Raw genomic sequence first — 15,087 nt, 5'->3', positions numbered from 1 at the left:
CAGCGCAGCGCTGCCCCATCTCCTCACCCCCCCATCCCGCCCCTATAAGCCGCGCTGCCGGGGGGTCGTGGCGGCCCGGGGGGGCGGTGACAGGGGAAGCCCTCGGGGCCGGATCGTGGCGCGGCCGCCTTCCGCCCCGGAGTCACCGCGTGCCGGCAAGGAACAAAACAAGCCCGGAGCGGGAGCCGCCACCGGCACACGGCTGATGAATGGGGCTAAGAATAGATTTCCTGTTTACTGAGCTGCTGGGGCAGAGGGCACACGGCGCTATTTTTGCCACTCCTGCCCACCCCGCTCCCTATAGGAGCGCTGAGCATCCCCCAGGCGCTATGGGCTGTGAGCATCCCCGTACGGGCTCCGTGGGACCCAGCAGTGTGTTTTCCCAGATGAAAGAGAGCTTTGCACTCCGGGCACGACCCTTCCTTGGCAAAGCGCTGTGGATTATGGCACTTTCTGTCTGCTCCTCTCGGCCCCTCTCAGGAGCAGCACAGCAAAACCCTGAGCAGAAGTCGCTCCGTTTCCTATTCTTGAGAATGAGGAAGGCCAGGGGCCATTTACTGGAATCCCCAGCCACAGCCCTCGCTGCAGCCTTTTCTTGTAAGCACTGACCAAAATACATTGTGAAACCCGCACCCGGCTGCTGCATGGGGGGCTGGGCAGCCCAGCACTGAGAAAACCCAAAACCATAGCAGAGAGGGGATCGTTGTGGGTAGCAGCATCCCTGCAGGGGCTGCATCACCCTGCGCTTGCCCTGAGCCTCAAACAGGGACCCTGACCCCAAATTCCATACCCCAACCCTGTATCACAGCTGGGTCCCACAGCCCACGGGGGTGCAGGAAGGTGTGTGGCTTCTGTCACCTGCCCGATGCTGTCCCAATGCATCGCACAGACATTGCCAGGAACCTGCTCTGTGGGGTGGGGGCTCTAAAGGGACAGGCTCCATAGGGTTTCCCCTCTCCGTAGGCACTCCCTCTCTATAGTTGCTCCTCTGCTGGGGATATTCTCTTGCTTGGCAATTGCAGATGCTGTACAAAATGGGTTGGGTTTTTTTGTTGTTGTTGTTTGATTGTTTTTTGTTTTGTTTGGGATTTTATTTTTGCTATGTGGGGTCTTTAGCAGACTGTATCATGAGGGCAGCATCTGTGCTGGTTGGGGTATATAAAAGCCAGGCTCCATAGGGGCTTGCTCTGTAGCTGCTGGGCTCACAGGTGCATCCCTGCTGGAGCAGAGGTGGGGAATCCACACTGTATGAAGCTGAGCTGCTGCTCCACACCTGCCCTACAAATCTGCAACGCTGTGCTTGGTGCTGCTCTGTGAGAATTCCCTTAAAGCCCTTTCCAGAGCATGGCCAAGAAGACTGGAGCCTCTAGTAATTGCACCCCACAAATTCCCCCCCCAGGGAACAATGCAAAGCTGAGGGTTCCCCAGAACCCACCCTGCTGCACCCCCTTCACACCACACTGCACCCCCTCTGCACTGCACTGCACTGCATCCCTTTGGCACTGCACTGCATGCTGCAGGCTCTCCCCAGGCTCAGGGGAGCTTTGGGTGGGTGCAGTTTCCACTTCCTTTCCACGGCCTCCAGCAAAGGGCGTCTCGTGCAATGGAACCAGGTCGTACACTGCGGCGTCTGGCAAAGATGCAGGAGATGCAGGAGGTGTTTCCCATCGGCACAGGAATTCACTGTTTGTGCGTGTGTTGGGGGGGGGGGGGGGGGTTGGTTGTTATTATTTAATTTTATTTCCTGCCTCCATCCAGGAATCTCTGCAATGTGCTGCTACTGGGGAGGTTGGGGCAGCCGTGAGTCACTGGAACGTGACTCAGTGCTGCTGCTCTCACACAGGACATGAGCAGAATGCAGAGTGCCAAAGGAAGGGAACAGCCCTGCAGCACTGCTCAGACCCACGTTTCCCACGGGGAGACCCCCCCAGTGCAATTGGAGCTGAGCTCCATGTGGGATCAAAGTACAGCAGGGGTCAGAGCACTGTATGAGGGGGGGGGGGGGGAGGGGAGGGAGTCCTGTGCTGAACCCCAGCACTCTCACTGTATTCTATGGCCACGTGCTGCCCCTCCTTGTCCTCATGGTGACGGTTTCTGAGGGTCCAGGGACAGTGCTGAGCACTGTGACTCTCATCACACCCCAGGCATGGCCTCAGCTGCCTCTGTCAGCCGTGATGGAAAGCCAAGCCAGACTGGCAGGCCCTTCTCTGTGATCTTGTTAATTAAGAAATACATTTAATTAGCAGCACCCCAGCTGTGACTCAGCTCATCATCATGATCGAAACAAGAGCTGGCGCCATGAACCCCCAACCCCAGCAGGGCCTCACTGGGGTTTTGGGGTGGGTTCCCATGGGATGGGGTGGATTGGGGCCATTCCTGGGCACAGCTGCTGTCACCCCTGCCAGGGGCAATTCCCCATCACCATGCTGCAAAGAATCACATTAATAACCCATTTACCACACTATAAATAGCCCTGATAACGACACCCAGAGCTTTCCAGGAATAGATCTTCAGAAACGCGGGGAAAGCTGTTCCCAAAACGCCACGATGTGCAGATGGGGAAACTGAGGCACAGCCGTGCCATGTCCCCGGACACGGAGCCTCTGCCGGGCGGCTGCAGAATAAACCACCATGGAAATGAACCCCTTCTGTATATTCATAGGTGCCGTCCTGCCAGTTGGAATCACAGAGGGGACAGCCAGAGGAAACTGGGAGGCTGCCCGGACCATGGGGGGCTTTGCTCAGCACCACGGCCCCGCGCTGGGGTGGGAGTGGTCTGCGGTGTGGGCTTGAGGAGCTGGGACGTGTGGGGCTGTGCTGAGTAATGCTGCGGAGCAGCACTGCGCGCGGGGTGTGGGGTAGCAGAGGAGTCTCCCCCCTCCCTCCCAGCAGGGCTATCTCCCCCTGTAACCCATCCATGGTGGCCAAAACGGGGGCCCTTCCCCTACAGCTAAATTCATCCCCGTGAGTGATTCTCCCCCATCTGCATCTGCAGCACAGATCTCGGCACCACCTCCATCCCCATCCCCTCACGCACACACCCCTCCCTGCACCACCACGTGCAAGGTGGGGGTATGGGGGGGGGGGAGCTGCACGCACACGCGGGGCCGCACCGGGCAGGGCCGCCCTCGCTCGGGTTTCCCGCAGCCCCCGCAGCGGTGCTGCCTCCCCCCCCCAACCCCGAGCGGGAGGAGCCGCCGAAGCAGTCCATTAGCGATGCAGACAGTGCCGCTTCCCCGTCTGGAGCAGCCGCAGCCCCCGCAGAGCCCCCGCCCGGCTGCGGGGCTGCACCCCCCGAAGGTGCCATTCTGAGGGTCCCCCGCCCGTGGATGGATGCTGAAGGCGGCGGGGGGAGTGGGGAATGCATGAAGGGGGTTTCCTGCCCCCAAAGGGTGGGCGGTGGGAGAGGGGTGACCGCCGTGATTCCCCGCAGGCGGTCGCAAATATCGCTGCGTATCGCTGCTGGCGGGAAGGGGGGGAGATTATCAGAAGCCCATGGGGGTGGGGTCGTGCTGTCCCCGCGTCCCCCCGGCCGCTGCGGGAAGGGTGGGCGCTACCAGCCCCGTTAGAGAGGCGGATGGGGAGATGAGGACGGAGCCGCTGCTCCCGGGTTGGGAAATAGAGATGGGGCAGTGAGGAAGGGGTGGGGGCGGCAGGGGGACAAAGCCACCACCGTGTGCCGCCCGCCTCAGCTGCAGCCCTGAACAGAGCCGTCCCCTTGCAGCAGCTCCAGCCCCTGCAACGGGTCCAGCCCCTGTGATGGGTCCGTCCCTTTGCACCACAGCCAGCCCCGTCCCTCTGTATCACACCCAGCCCTCCGCACCGCGTCTGTCCCTCTACACTGCATTTGTCCCTCCGCACCGCATTCATGCGTCTGCATCCATCCCCACATCATCAAAAGCCACCGCGAAGCCGGGGGACAAGCAGCTATGGGGCGGGAGACGGGGCGGAAGGGGTCGCAGAGAAGTCCTCGGCTGCTTCCCTATGGATTGCTCCCCCCATCCCTCCCCGCTCCGTTACCGGCGCGTCCCATTGGAGCTGCCGAGCGCGGGGCAATCGGGGACAAGCACGATGGGGGGGGGGAGCGGCTGCCTTTATTTTCCTCCATCAGAATCCACCCGCCGCAGAGAGAACCGGGGCGGGGAGGAGGAGATGAGGAAACCCATTCGGATCTGCAGAGGGGATGCTGCCACCCAAGCCGTAGCGTTAGATTTATTATTATTATTTATTCATTTATTTGGTCGGTTATTTTAGTGTCTCTTCTCGCCTCGTGGCGGAGCCGGGTGATAAATATCGGCATTCTGGTAAGCGGTGAATCACCGCCTGCTGACACGGGTGCTCCTGCCCACCTCCCCCCACCCCCAGCCCCACGCCGCCCCACCACAGGGCCCTGTTGGCCGCAGCAAATATGTTTGGCAGCGATCCCCTGGCTGCCGCCCTAGGACGGTGCCGGGAATAGGCTCCAAATCATGTTCTGTGGGCAGGCGGCCGCTAGGTAATGGTATTTCCATGGGTGACGAGATGCTGTGGGGGGACGTGGGGATGCTCCTATCCTCCTCTGGGATGTGTGTCCACTGTAGAACCCCACAGCCACCCCATTGCTGCCTTGTTCCCACCAACTGGGTCCCACCTTGGGGCTGATCTCTGTCACTTTCCAGCCACACATCCTCCCCCCGAGCATCCCCGACACCCCCAGATCCCACTGCCTCCCTGCAGCCTCACTCTGGGGAATGCAGCCCCCTGCCCTCCCCCAGGTCAGAGCATCCCTTCCCTGGTTCTCATCCATGTGCTGCCAGTGCTTGTGCCAGATGGATATCCTGAAGTGGTACCAATGTGTGCATCAATTGGTACCACTGCTGCTGTAAGAGCCCTGTGTTCTTACTGTGATGGGTCCAGCACACCTGGAGGAGACACACCTGGGGCACTGACCATGCAGTATCACTTGGTGCCATGTGGCACATCCTGTCCACAGCGTTAGCACTGACTCCGTGTGGTCCACGGGAGCCCAGGGGTGGCACCACAGCAGAATGTGGGGTTTAAAGACTCCCCCCAGCAGCGGCTGATCCCCTCCACAAGTTACAGAAGGTCCTTGGACCTCGTGAGCAGCTAGTGTGAAGCTGTAATTACCTTAATTAGCTCTGGGATTGCATTCCCTCCCTGTGCTAATTTCGTTTCTACAGTAACCAGCCTGAGAGGTGTGCGTGCGCCCGGTCCCATGGCACAAAGCAAAGCAGAGAGCAAAGCCCTGAAATCACCCCAAAACCAGGGAACCCCCCCCCCCCCCCCCGAATCCCTTGGCTACACCCCAGTAACAATGCATTCAGGTAACCCACTGTGGGGGTTTGGGAGGGTCCTGGATGCTCCCCACTGTCCCGATGGTGTAACATGCACCACCCAACCCTGGGTGCAGTGGGTTTGGGATCACATAGAGCCGTGGCTCTTTGCTTTCTGCTGTAACTCAATACCCCCCTGATGTAAAAGCCATTTGGGAGGAAACCATAAAAGCTTCAGGAAATGGGTATTAATTCACATCGAGGCAATAAAGGGGAAGGAGGGCTCCCAGGCAGAGCACTGGACCCTGGGGAGTGACAGGTTGTGCCCCATTGCAGCAAAAAACTCCCCAGATAGGAAATAATCCTGAGAGCTTTGGGGCTCAGACCTGGGGAGCTCCAAAGTGGGAACATACAGCTGCGGGCAGAGCTCCGCTGCCCGTACAGCCGGGCAGCACTGACCACCAGAAGGCAATGGGAGCAAGGCGCGGGGCTGCCTCCTTCTCACCCGGCACATTCCACGTGGGTCCGGCGGTTGCCCTGGAAATGCGGTGGGGGGGTGGGGGAGGGAAATCATCTGAGAAATTAAACAAAAAGGGCCACGAGGCTGAGCAGGATGCGGTGCTGCGGAGGGAGCGGGTGATGCTCCGGGGGCTGCGTGCTATGCCCCCCCCTGCACCCCGGGCTATAAATAGTGAAGGAGAGCAGTTGCGGTGACTACCACGAGGCTTTGGCAGCTCCAAAAAGCCACCGGGGTGGGTGGGGGAGGGCGAGGGGGGTGACAGCGTGCGGGGCAGCGACCGCACTCCCATCCTCATTTTCCCGGCGTGGATTGATCCCCTCGGCGGGCAGCGGCTGCAGGACACGGTGAAGGTGCGTTTTGCTGAGTGGCTGCTTTTTAAAAATAACTCTGCCTTTGTCAGCAGGTCGGGGCTGCTCCAGATTGAAGGATCGCAGCCGCCCATCCCTCCCCTGCTCCCCTCTTTAGGATGCTCTGGGGGATGCTGGACCGCCGCATCCTTTGCCTGGAATGCTCCCACCTCCTTCATGCATCACCATCCCCAGGTGCTGAGTGGGGGATGCGTGGGTCCTTATACCCCCACAGCCCACCTGGGAGCTGCTCCCCCTGCCCATGGGGTTGAGGAGGAATGGGGGCACACGGGCACGGAGCTGCCAGCGTCCGATAAGCTGAGTCACGCGATGATTACACCCCAATGTGAGTGTGTTCGTGCAGGGATGAGAGATGCTCACATGAGGCAGCACTGAGAGCTCCACGCTCCCCCCCCCCCCCCCCCAACCTGCAGCTGAAGGCTGTGCCCCATCCACCGCTGCGGCAGAAAAAGAGTAGATTCAGCCAGGTTTGATTTGGAATAGGGAAAATGCACCAACACTGGGACCGCAGCAGAGTGATGGATGTGGGGGGGATAAACCTGACAGGCAGAGTGGGGGCTCTGGGGGACGCCGGGGGGAATGGGCAGCTGACATGGGGGGAAATGGGCAGGGAAGCAGCTCCATGGGTTTGCCCTCCCTGCTGTGTGCATGGGGTTGTGTTGGGCTCAAATGGTTCAAAGGGAAATGGAAACGGAGTGAATGGTGGTGCTGCACAGCCCACGGGGATGCAAAGCAGGCCCTGATACACAAAGGTTCTCAGTCCCCATTGGTGACTGGGACACATTTAGGAGCAAACACTGAAAGAGGCTCTGAGCCATAGGGAATGACCCCGTGTTCCCTAACAGCAGAGCAGTGGCAGCTCAGTGTCCTTGTGCGTATATTCCCATGTCAGAGCACCCAGCTATAGGAATGGCTCAGTGCTGAGTCCCACAGGGTGGGGACGTGAGGCCAGCACTGATGGCCCCATCCCGATAAGCCCATCCTGAGCTGCAGCAGCTGCAGCAGCTGCAGATAACAGCTCTGTGCCTGCACCACACTGATACCCCGGTGCTGACCTCTCCCTTGGGGCTCAGCCCCACCACCTCCACGTCTCACCCCAAAATTCCCCCAGGAGAAGCAGGATGCATTGCACTGACCAGAAGGGACATTGCCACATCATGCCTTCCCCCCTCTGTTCTTTTTAGGTTTGGAAGAGAATCCACTTTGCCCCATGTTCTGGGGGGGAAAATCATTATTTTATGAAGCTGAGATCTCCAAACCAGGATGAAATCCACCCAGAAACCCCACGAGAGCCATCAGCATCATGGGTCGTGGGGGAAGCAGCTGCTTTGGGGATTATTAATGAGCAGTGAATGGTGGGAAAGGCAAGGATCAATCGGAACAAAGGAGTTCAATGGCAAAAAGAAATGTCTGCAGAGTAATGGGAGTCCATTTCTCCTGCTGACTGTCGGAAGCGCATCCTGTTAAACATCCATCAATTATCCCAGCTTGAAAATGCATTTAGGTTATGAGGAGTTATCCATCAGATACACTTAAAGGCGGTGCCCCCCTCTGCCCACCACCCTGCAAAGAGCTTCTCCAGGAAGGGAAACAGCCAGTTGGCAGTGAGCAACTGCATTTTCTCAACCTCCTTCAGTACTCACATTTCTCCTCCACCTACCCCATGCCTCAGTTTCCCCATTCAGTGCTGCCCACATCGCATCCACACCATGTCCGTGCTGTGACCCCATTATGTCTCTTTCCAGGAGAGGAAGCAATGTGTGCTGGTAGTGAAATTTCCCCAAACTGATCCTTCCATGCTTCCAGGTTGACCCCACATTTGGCACAAGGGTGGCACAGGGGTGGCACAGGAGCTCTGCTGCAGAGGGGCTGGAGTAGGGAGCTGAGATAAACGCTGGGCTGAATGGACCCAGCAATGAAAAGCATCCAGCTGGCAGCATCATCTGGGATTGCTCTCGGTGGGAAGGGGAGCTCTGATCCTCCCACACCTCAGTGGGGCCAGGATGAGACTGGAGTACTGCAGTCAGATGACTGCAGGGTGGTGACTGACAGTAGGCTGAGGGCAGCGGCTCCAGGGCTGCAAAGTGGGATCAGCCCCCTCTAATTAAAAAGCTTTCCCCATTTGGCACAGGGTTTGGGGCAGTCTGGGACTTTCCCCTCCATATCTGCAAGCAGTGCTACTCGTTGTGCCTGTAGCTGGTTGGCCAGAGGTCCTGGGGACAGCAGCGTGACCACAGCGTTTCCCTACAGAACAGGGGACCGTCCCACTCCCGAGCTCCCCTTCCCTGGGGCAGATCCCTTTTCCCAAATCTCTCTGATTTTGGCTCGCTGATAACAGCCCACAGCTGCTCATGGCAGCGGGTGCTGTAGGTGGCGATGGTCGGTCGCTGCCATTAGGTGTCACAAGAGCATCGGGTCTCCGCTCCTCCTGCAGTGGATGGATGGGAGAAGAGGGGTGGGGTGGTGGAGGTGGCACCTCGGAGACCCCCAGCAGGAGGGACAAGCACTGGGAGGCGATCTTGCAGTGACCATCATCCCCTCCCTTCTCACCCAGCAGCTGCACATTTCCCCCAGCCCCACACCTGGGCCGTCCCTGTGAAATTGTGCTCCCTTTGCTCCCCAGGGAGGGATGCTCTGGGGTTTCCCACAGACGGGTTCCCCCTCTCGTGGTGTTCCTGCCCTGTGTCCACCCCATGCCCACCCTGCACAATCCCAGCCCCAGGAGCAGCTGCAGCACTCAGATAACTTTCCAGGAATTTCGATTGTTCACCCAAACGTTGTTTTTCCATCTTTCATTTAACACTGAGATGAAAGAAAGCACCATCCAGGGCTTGGCACCTTGATAAGGCTCTGCTGGGAAAAAACCTTTCTCCCCAAGGCCAGGCACAAAGCTGCATTGAGCTGATAAAACCGAGAGCACCAGGAGCATCCCTGCGCCTTCCATGCCTCCAAATGGAGGTGGCCATGCAGGAGAGCCATGGGGCAGCCCTGGGTGGCCTCCAGCCTCGTGTCACCTCTGTCAGATGCCACAGGGATGGCCGGTCACAGCCAGGTGTATGCTTCTCTGCACTTCCTTTCCTGAAAGCATTGTGACCCCTCAACCCAAACAAACCCACGCTCTGGAGTGCTGTGCTTGGCTGGGAGCACAGCGTGCAGCATAGCAGGGATGCATTCCCCACAGCTGGCAGCTCTGGGGTGTCCTTGAATGGGGAGGGCAATGCAGGCAGTTAGTGGGAAATGCACCTCCTCCCCAGAGCCTGATGGGTTCCTCTTTGGCCACTTCTGCAGAACAACAAAGAGGAAGGACCCCCCACAACACCACCCTGTCCCAGTGCTGGGCGATGCTCTGTGAGGGTCAGGGCACCACTGCTTCTGCCCTGTGCTTGTTTTTGGGCACAAATCCTGCTCAGAACTGCCCTCACCTTGAACATTTCCTCTTCACTTTCCAATTTGAGGCCTTCAAATTCACCCCCTCCCAATCTTCCCTTTTTGCTTGAAAAAATCTCTGCTTTTCATTCCCTATAAGACCTCCAACCCCCAACCGCCAGCCCCATGAGGCCATTTCTCCCCTGCATCCCTCCCCTCTATCTCATTCCCACTCATGTCACAAGCGGGTAAGTTCTGTGCGCTGCAGCGGGCTCAGCACACAGGAATGCTGTGAGTTTGCAAAGTGGTTTCAGCGAGACGTTATCTAATGAGGGAGGAGGAGGAGGGCGGATTAAGCCAAACCCACAGCAGTGGCTTTCAATTAAAGTGGGCAACTTGACGTCTTTTCCTTCTGACACAGCCAACAAATGTCCTGAGCAGCTGCTGGGCTCCCCCCAACCTATCAGTCCCCTCCATGTCCCATCAGTGAATGGAGTATGTTGGGAGCTGGGAGCAGTAGGAAATAGGTCCTTTAGGAAATGGGTGAATGGATGTGTTAGGAAATGGATGCAGCCTTACACGTGCCAGGGAACTCCTGGTGTCAGCTGCTGGCTGGTGAAATGGCAGAGCCAAGAGGTCTATGGGGCCAGGACCCTGCATCCTGCCCTCTGTGCATCCCTGACCCCAGGCATCCCAAATCCTTTTGGCTGTGACATGGCTTATCCCTCTGAGCAGTGTCTGTGGCGGGTGCAGCACTCTGAGCAGAGGCGTGCAGGGCTGCAATGCTGCAAAGCACCCACAGTGCCACACTGCTGCCTGCACTCCGGATGCAGGCACAGGGCCAAGGAGGTGATGGAGGAGCCCGTGGGACAGCCCCAGTGACGTCCCGGCACCACTGCTGACGTTCAATAGAGGGAAAAGCCGTCCCTAGAGCAAATAATCGGCCAGGCTGTGCAAACCCAGCTTGGCGGGTGAGATCTGGGCCCCATCTGGCTGCTGTTTACCTGCCTGCTGGAATCCACCCTGCAAACTTCCTCCTGGCTCAGCCCCGATAAGGCTCCTGGTGCTGGCCTGGGGATGCTCCATTCCCACCACCCTGCAAGCAGCAGGCACCACGTGCTGCCCCACACCTCATAAAGGTTCCACGACAGCTTTCCTCTGGCAATAAGATGGATAAAAAAGGGAAACTGAGGCACGGAGAAGGTGCCACGAGCTGCAGGATGAGCGAGGCCCTGTGTTGTGAAAGCAGCCCGTAATCGGCGTGCCGGCGTCACGCTCGGCTTCCAGGAAAGGAAGGAAGTGTGGGGTCACCCGGCCCCAGCTGCAGCCTTTTTCCAGCAAACAGCCCTTGGCTGCTGATAATGGGGCCATGCTGCTGCCGCTGTGCAGGAATTTGGGGCCGCCAGCAGCACACGCTGCCCAAAATGCAAGATTGTCCTATTTCCTCTCTAAAAAGCAACAATGCTGCTGGGGAGGTAGCAGCCTGGGCTGCATGTGGGGTGTGCGGCAGCACCGAGCCGTGCTCCACATCCACCCTTGTTGCCTCATACTGGTGGAAACTGGGAGTCGCTGGGTGTGCTCCTGCTCTGCACCAGGGGAGCTGCCTGCCTGCACCCAGCACTGCTGCGGTGCCCCGGGAGCGAGCAGACAGCAGGGTTTGCTCCACCCCGATACCGAGAATAATTGCATGATTATGTGATTTGGAAGCAAAGCACAGATTAATCTCTGATCTCGTTAGACAGTGTTTCACCATCTGCTTTGTGCCTGCAGGAGAATCCTTTGCCGTGTGGCAGAGCCAGGGCCAGGCAAGGGGAATCCCCTGGTGCTGCAGGAGGAGCCGGGTGCATGTGGAAGTGGGTGCTTTAGGAAATGGGTGCACCAGGAGCTGAGTGCATTTGGAAGTGGATGTAGCAGGACTTGGGGGCATCAGGTAGAAGCAGGTGCACAGGGAGCAGGGTGTGTTAGGAAATGAGTGCACACCAGGACATAGATGCATTAGGAAGTGGGTGCATCACATCTTGGCTGCATTAGGAAACAGGCGCACCAAGAGCTGGGTGGAGCACATTAGGAAATGGGAACATCCATCCCTGGGTACACTCGGAGAAGCAGACATTGGCCCAGGCACCAGCTGTCACCCACAGCCGATTCCTGGAAGCCAGGCAGGATCCGGCTCTGTGCGGGGCAGAGCTGTGCTGGGTCTCCTCCTTTGGCCAACAAGGGCGGGCGGCAGCACAGGGCAGACATGGACACCCTGGGGTTGTGCCGGGCCCAGCCCTCGTGCCAGGGCTGCTCCCAACCTCTGCTGCCAACCTCATGGCCACAGTGATGAGTTTCCATTGGGATTTCCAGCTCCCAGAGCAGTGCAAAGAGACGAAGTCCAGCTGCCCATCCATCACCCATGGGGTGTCCTTCCCAGCGCTGCTCCATCCTCACCACGTGGCAGCATGGCCCCGCTGGCTGCAGCCGCAGACAAAACCCTCTCGCTCCCGCGCTGCTCGGATGCGTGGCCGCCAAAACCCACGCAAAGATGAAAGGGATCTCCTGGCTGACCCCATCACCCTGCTCTGTGTGCTGCTGCCCTGCACACCCAGCAGCATTTTTCCCATGCTCAGAGGGTCAGACCCCCTCCCCGCACTCCCAGACAGAGCAATGCCAGGAATGTACCTGGGAAGGGCAGTGGGGAAGTGGCAGATGGGCAAACACATCACTTTCGTCTTTCAAAAGGCACTCCGCTTGTGCAAGAGCTCTGCAGAAGGGAGCAGAGCTGCAAGGACACGCTAGCCTTGGCTGGGGCTGTGGTTTGTGTCCTTTCTCCCATGGGATGCCAGCCTGTGGTGCTGGTTGCTGGGATGGATCCTGACTCTCAGGCACAGCCCAGGGTCCCGCAGAGCCCTGGCCTGGCTGTCAGGACCAGAGGCAGAGGCTAAAGGGGAAAAGTCCAGGAGAAACGCACCTCCTTCCCATCTCTTCCACCTTCAACTTGCACCACCAAAATAATAACAAAGGCATGGCTCAGGGTGCTGTGGGATGACACCAGGAGCTGTGGAGCTGCTGCTGTGCCCCATACAGCTCAGACCCTACACCCCACCCCATACAGGGACCTTCCCCACCAGAGGGGACACGCGGCCTCAGCACCATGGCAGCGTGTGGGCCCGTGCTCCCACGAGCCCCCCTTTCCCCTCCGCTCTGCAAGAGGGTTTTGCTTGTAAACAGCGATCCCTGGGTAACACTTCTAATCCGTCGCCTCTTGGCTATTATTCCTCCCCGCTAACCTTAAAGCCTCCCCCTTTCTCTTCGAGGCACCCCCAGAGCAGAGGAAATTCCTCAGCCCTGACGTGATGTGAAACACGAGCGGCTCGGCCCCAACCTCGCCGGGGCCATTTCCCAACCCAGGTTTCCCTATAGTATCCCCCCCGGTCCCCCTCCCCAGCCACCCCTTTAGACATTGTAACCCGAGAGGCTGGAAATGCAGTGCCTTTCATCTTCCATTTCCCACATCCTGAGAGTCTGGGGAGAAGGAGCCCACCCAGATGAAGGAATCCCAACTATGCAGCTCTCTCAACCTCCCGGTCCTCCCCCCCCACCCCCCGTGTGGCTCCATTCATGGAGCAGATTAGCCATGCTGCCGGCTCCACGCGCACCTCCGCGCCCAAAAAAGCCCGCGCTGGAAGCCAACAAAAAGAACCAAGTCAAAAAACAGACGATACGGAAAGAACCCATTCCCAGTTCCACTCCTTCGCCCCATTCACTGTAGGGTTGATGTGCCTGGCACTGGGAAGCATCACAAACGCAGGAGTGGTGCTGCTGGGGTGAAGCCAGCCCCACGATGAGATGTGTGTGTCCCAGCCAGGCCTGGGGACCCTCAGGATGGAGAGAAGGGTCCGACCCAACCATTCTATGGTCCTTTTGTGTTCATCCAGTGTTGGAATCCCGTGGACCACACTGGTCCCAAAAAGCCACAGTCCCACGTGCCCCATGTGTGGCCACATCCTGCAGCACAGCACATGGTGTGTTGTGCAAACCGCATCTCCAGCAGCACTGAGTGACAGCAGGGCACACTTTTGCTGCTCTTGGGGTGACCTCACGTGGGTGAAAGCAAATTGGGGGTGTCTCCTCCAAGGGCTGCACAAGGTCTGTTTGCTCCCTTCGCAGCCCATCACATTCCCCTCTGTCTCACCCCGGTATCGCCCTGGCCCTCAGCATCATCACCTATTTGCTAATTGTGCCAGCGGGGAAGGGTGGGAGGCAGAGGAGGAAACAAAAAGTAAACTGAGAAAGCAAGACTGCAGCTCCAAGGGCCCAGCACAGCAATCAAGCGATAAAGCGGTAATTAAGCCTGATTATCATGCAAGACAGCCCTGGTTAGACTGGAATGCCACTGAAGAGCCCAAAAGCTGCCAGGATTGTTTGCAGCATGGAGGGCTGATCTTTTGATATCTGCTGGGAGCTGCTCTCCTGCAGGCTGCCCCCAGCACTACATACACCCCCGGTTCTGCTTCACCCCTTTGGGTTTTCCTCCTTGTTAGCCCTGCACGACCCCCCACAAAAGCATTGGCTGTCTCAATTTGCAGGGTTTGACCCAGGAGCAGGAGCCATCCTGGGCCACTGAGTCTACTTGCAAAGGGCCATCCCTGGAGGTGCCCAAAGCCATGGATGGGGCAGCTTAATCCGGAGGGGGGGGAGGCACTCAGCCCATGGCAGGGTTAAGGCTGAGGGCTGTGAGGTCCTTCCAACCCAACCATTCTATGGGTGTATGACCCACACATCCACAAAGCGCGCAAGAGGATGCGGGCTGCTCTGCTGTGCCCTCATTCCTGGCAGCTTTCATTAAGCGGAAGTGGGCAGGGGAAAGAGGTGATTCCTGCAGGATGAGCTTTGGTTCACGTTAGCCTGAATGCCTGACACATCCCAATTGCATTGGCCAGGCTGGCGTGAGGGAAAGGTGAGTATATAGGTCAGGCCCTGGAGTAACAGGCAGCTCCCAGCACGGGTTAGGGTGTTTTGGGATACAACTGGGTGGGTTATTCTGAGGACAGAGTGGATACGGTTAGGAAATAGGGCAGCGTGCCGCCCATCTCCCTGCTGCATGTGGGAAATACCTCCCCTTCACCTCTGGGACAGGGCTGCCAGCCCTCCGCACCCGCAGGAAGAGCTGCACTGACTCAGGCCCTGAGAACTCAGTGATGAGCTGGCCCCAAATCATCCAGGTTGCAAGACGTGCTGCTGCCCTGGATGCTAAGGAGTGGTTTGGGCAGGGAGAGGAAGAGGCCCGAGGGAGGTCAGGGAAGGCAGCCCCCAGGAAAGCCCTGCTGCTCCCAGGGTGAGCCTTGTTTGTAAATAAAGGGCCTCCGTTTCCAGGGCAGCCTGGGTGGCACCTTTCATCGTCGGGAATCCAGCAATGAGTTTGGGGCCGGGTGCTGAGTCAGGCGGTCCCAAGGAGGACTGGCAGAACCGGCCATCCCGAACCTGCCCAGGCTTCGGGTGGGGAATAGGGCAGGAGAAAAGCAGCCCTGCTCCACCCCGAGCTTGCATCACCCCCACATGACAACAAGAAGAAGAA

At 58.5% G+C, this 15,087-nt stretch overlaps 1 long non-coding RNA gene across 1 annotated transcript; it reads left to right on the top strand.

The window, feature by feature from the left end:
- The first annotated feature begins 5,857 nt into the window (after positions 1-5,857).
- Positions 5,858-7,619, top strand: LOC107324619 (uncharacterized). The gene is made up of 2 exons (XR_001559524.3): positions 5,858-6,143; positions 7,346-7,619. It is a non-coding gene; the product is annotated as an uncharacterized LOC107324619 (long non-coding RNA).
- Positions 7,620-15,087: the final 7,468 nt, after the last annotated feature.

The sequence above is a fragment of the Coturnix japonica genome, chromosome 38, assembly GCF_054131305.1.
Source record: "Coturnix japonica strain WE chromosome 38, WE-NBRP24, whole genome shotgun sequence".
Taxonomy (NCBI): domain Eukaryota; kingdom Metazoa; phylum Chordata; class Aves; order Galliformes; family Phasianidae; genus Coturnix; species Coturnix japonica.
The sequence above is the reverse complement of the archived record's forward strand: the minus strand, read 5'-3'. Positions and strand labels throughout refer to the sequence as shown.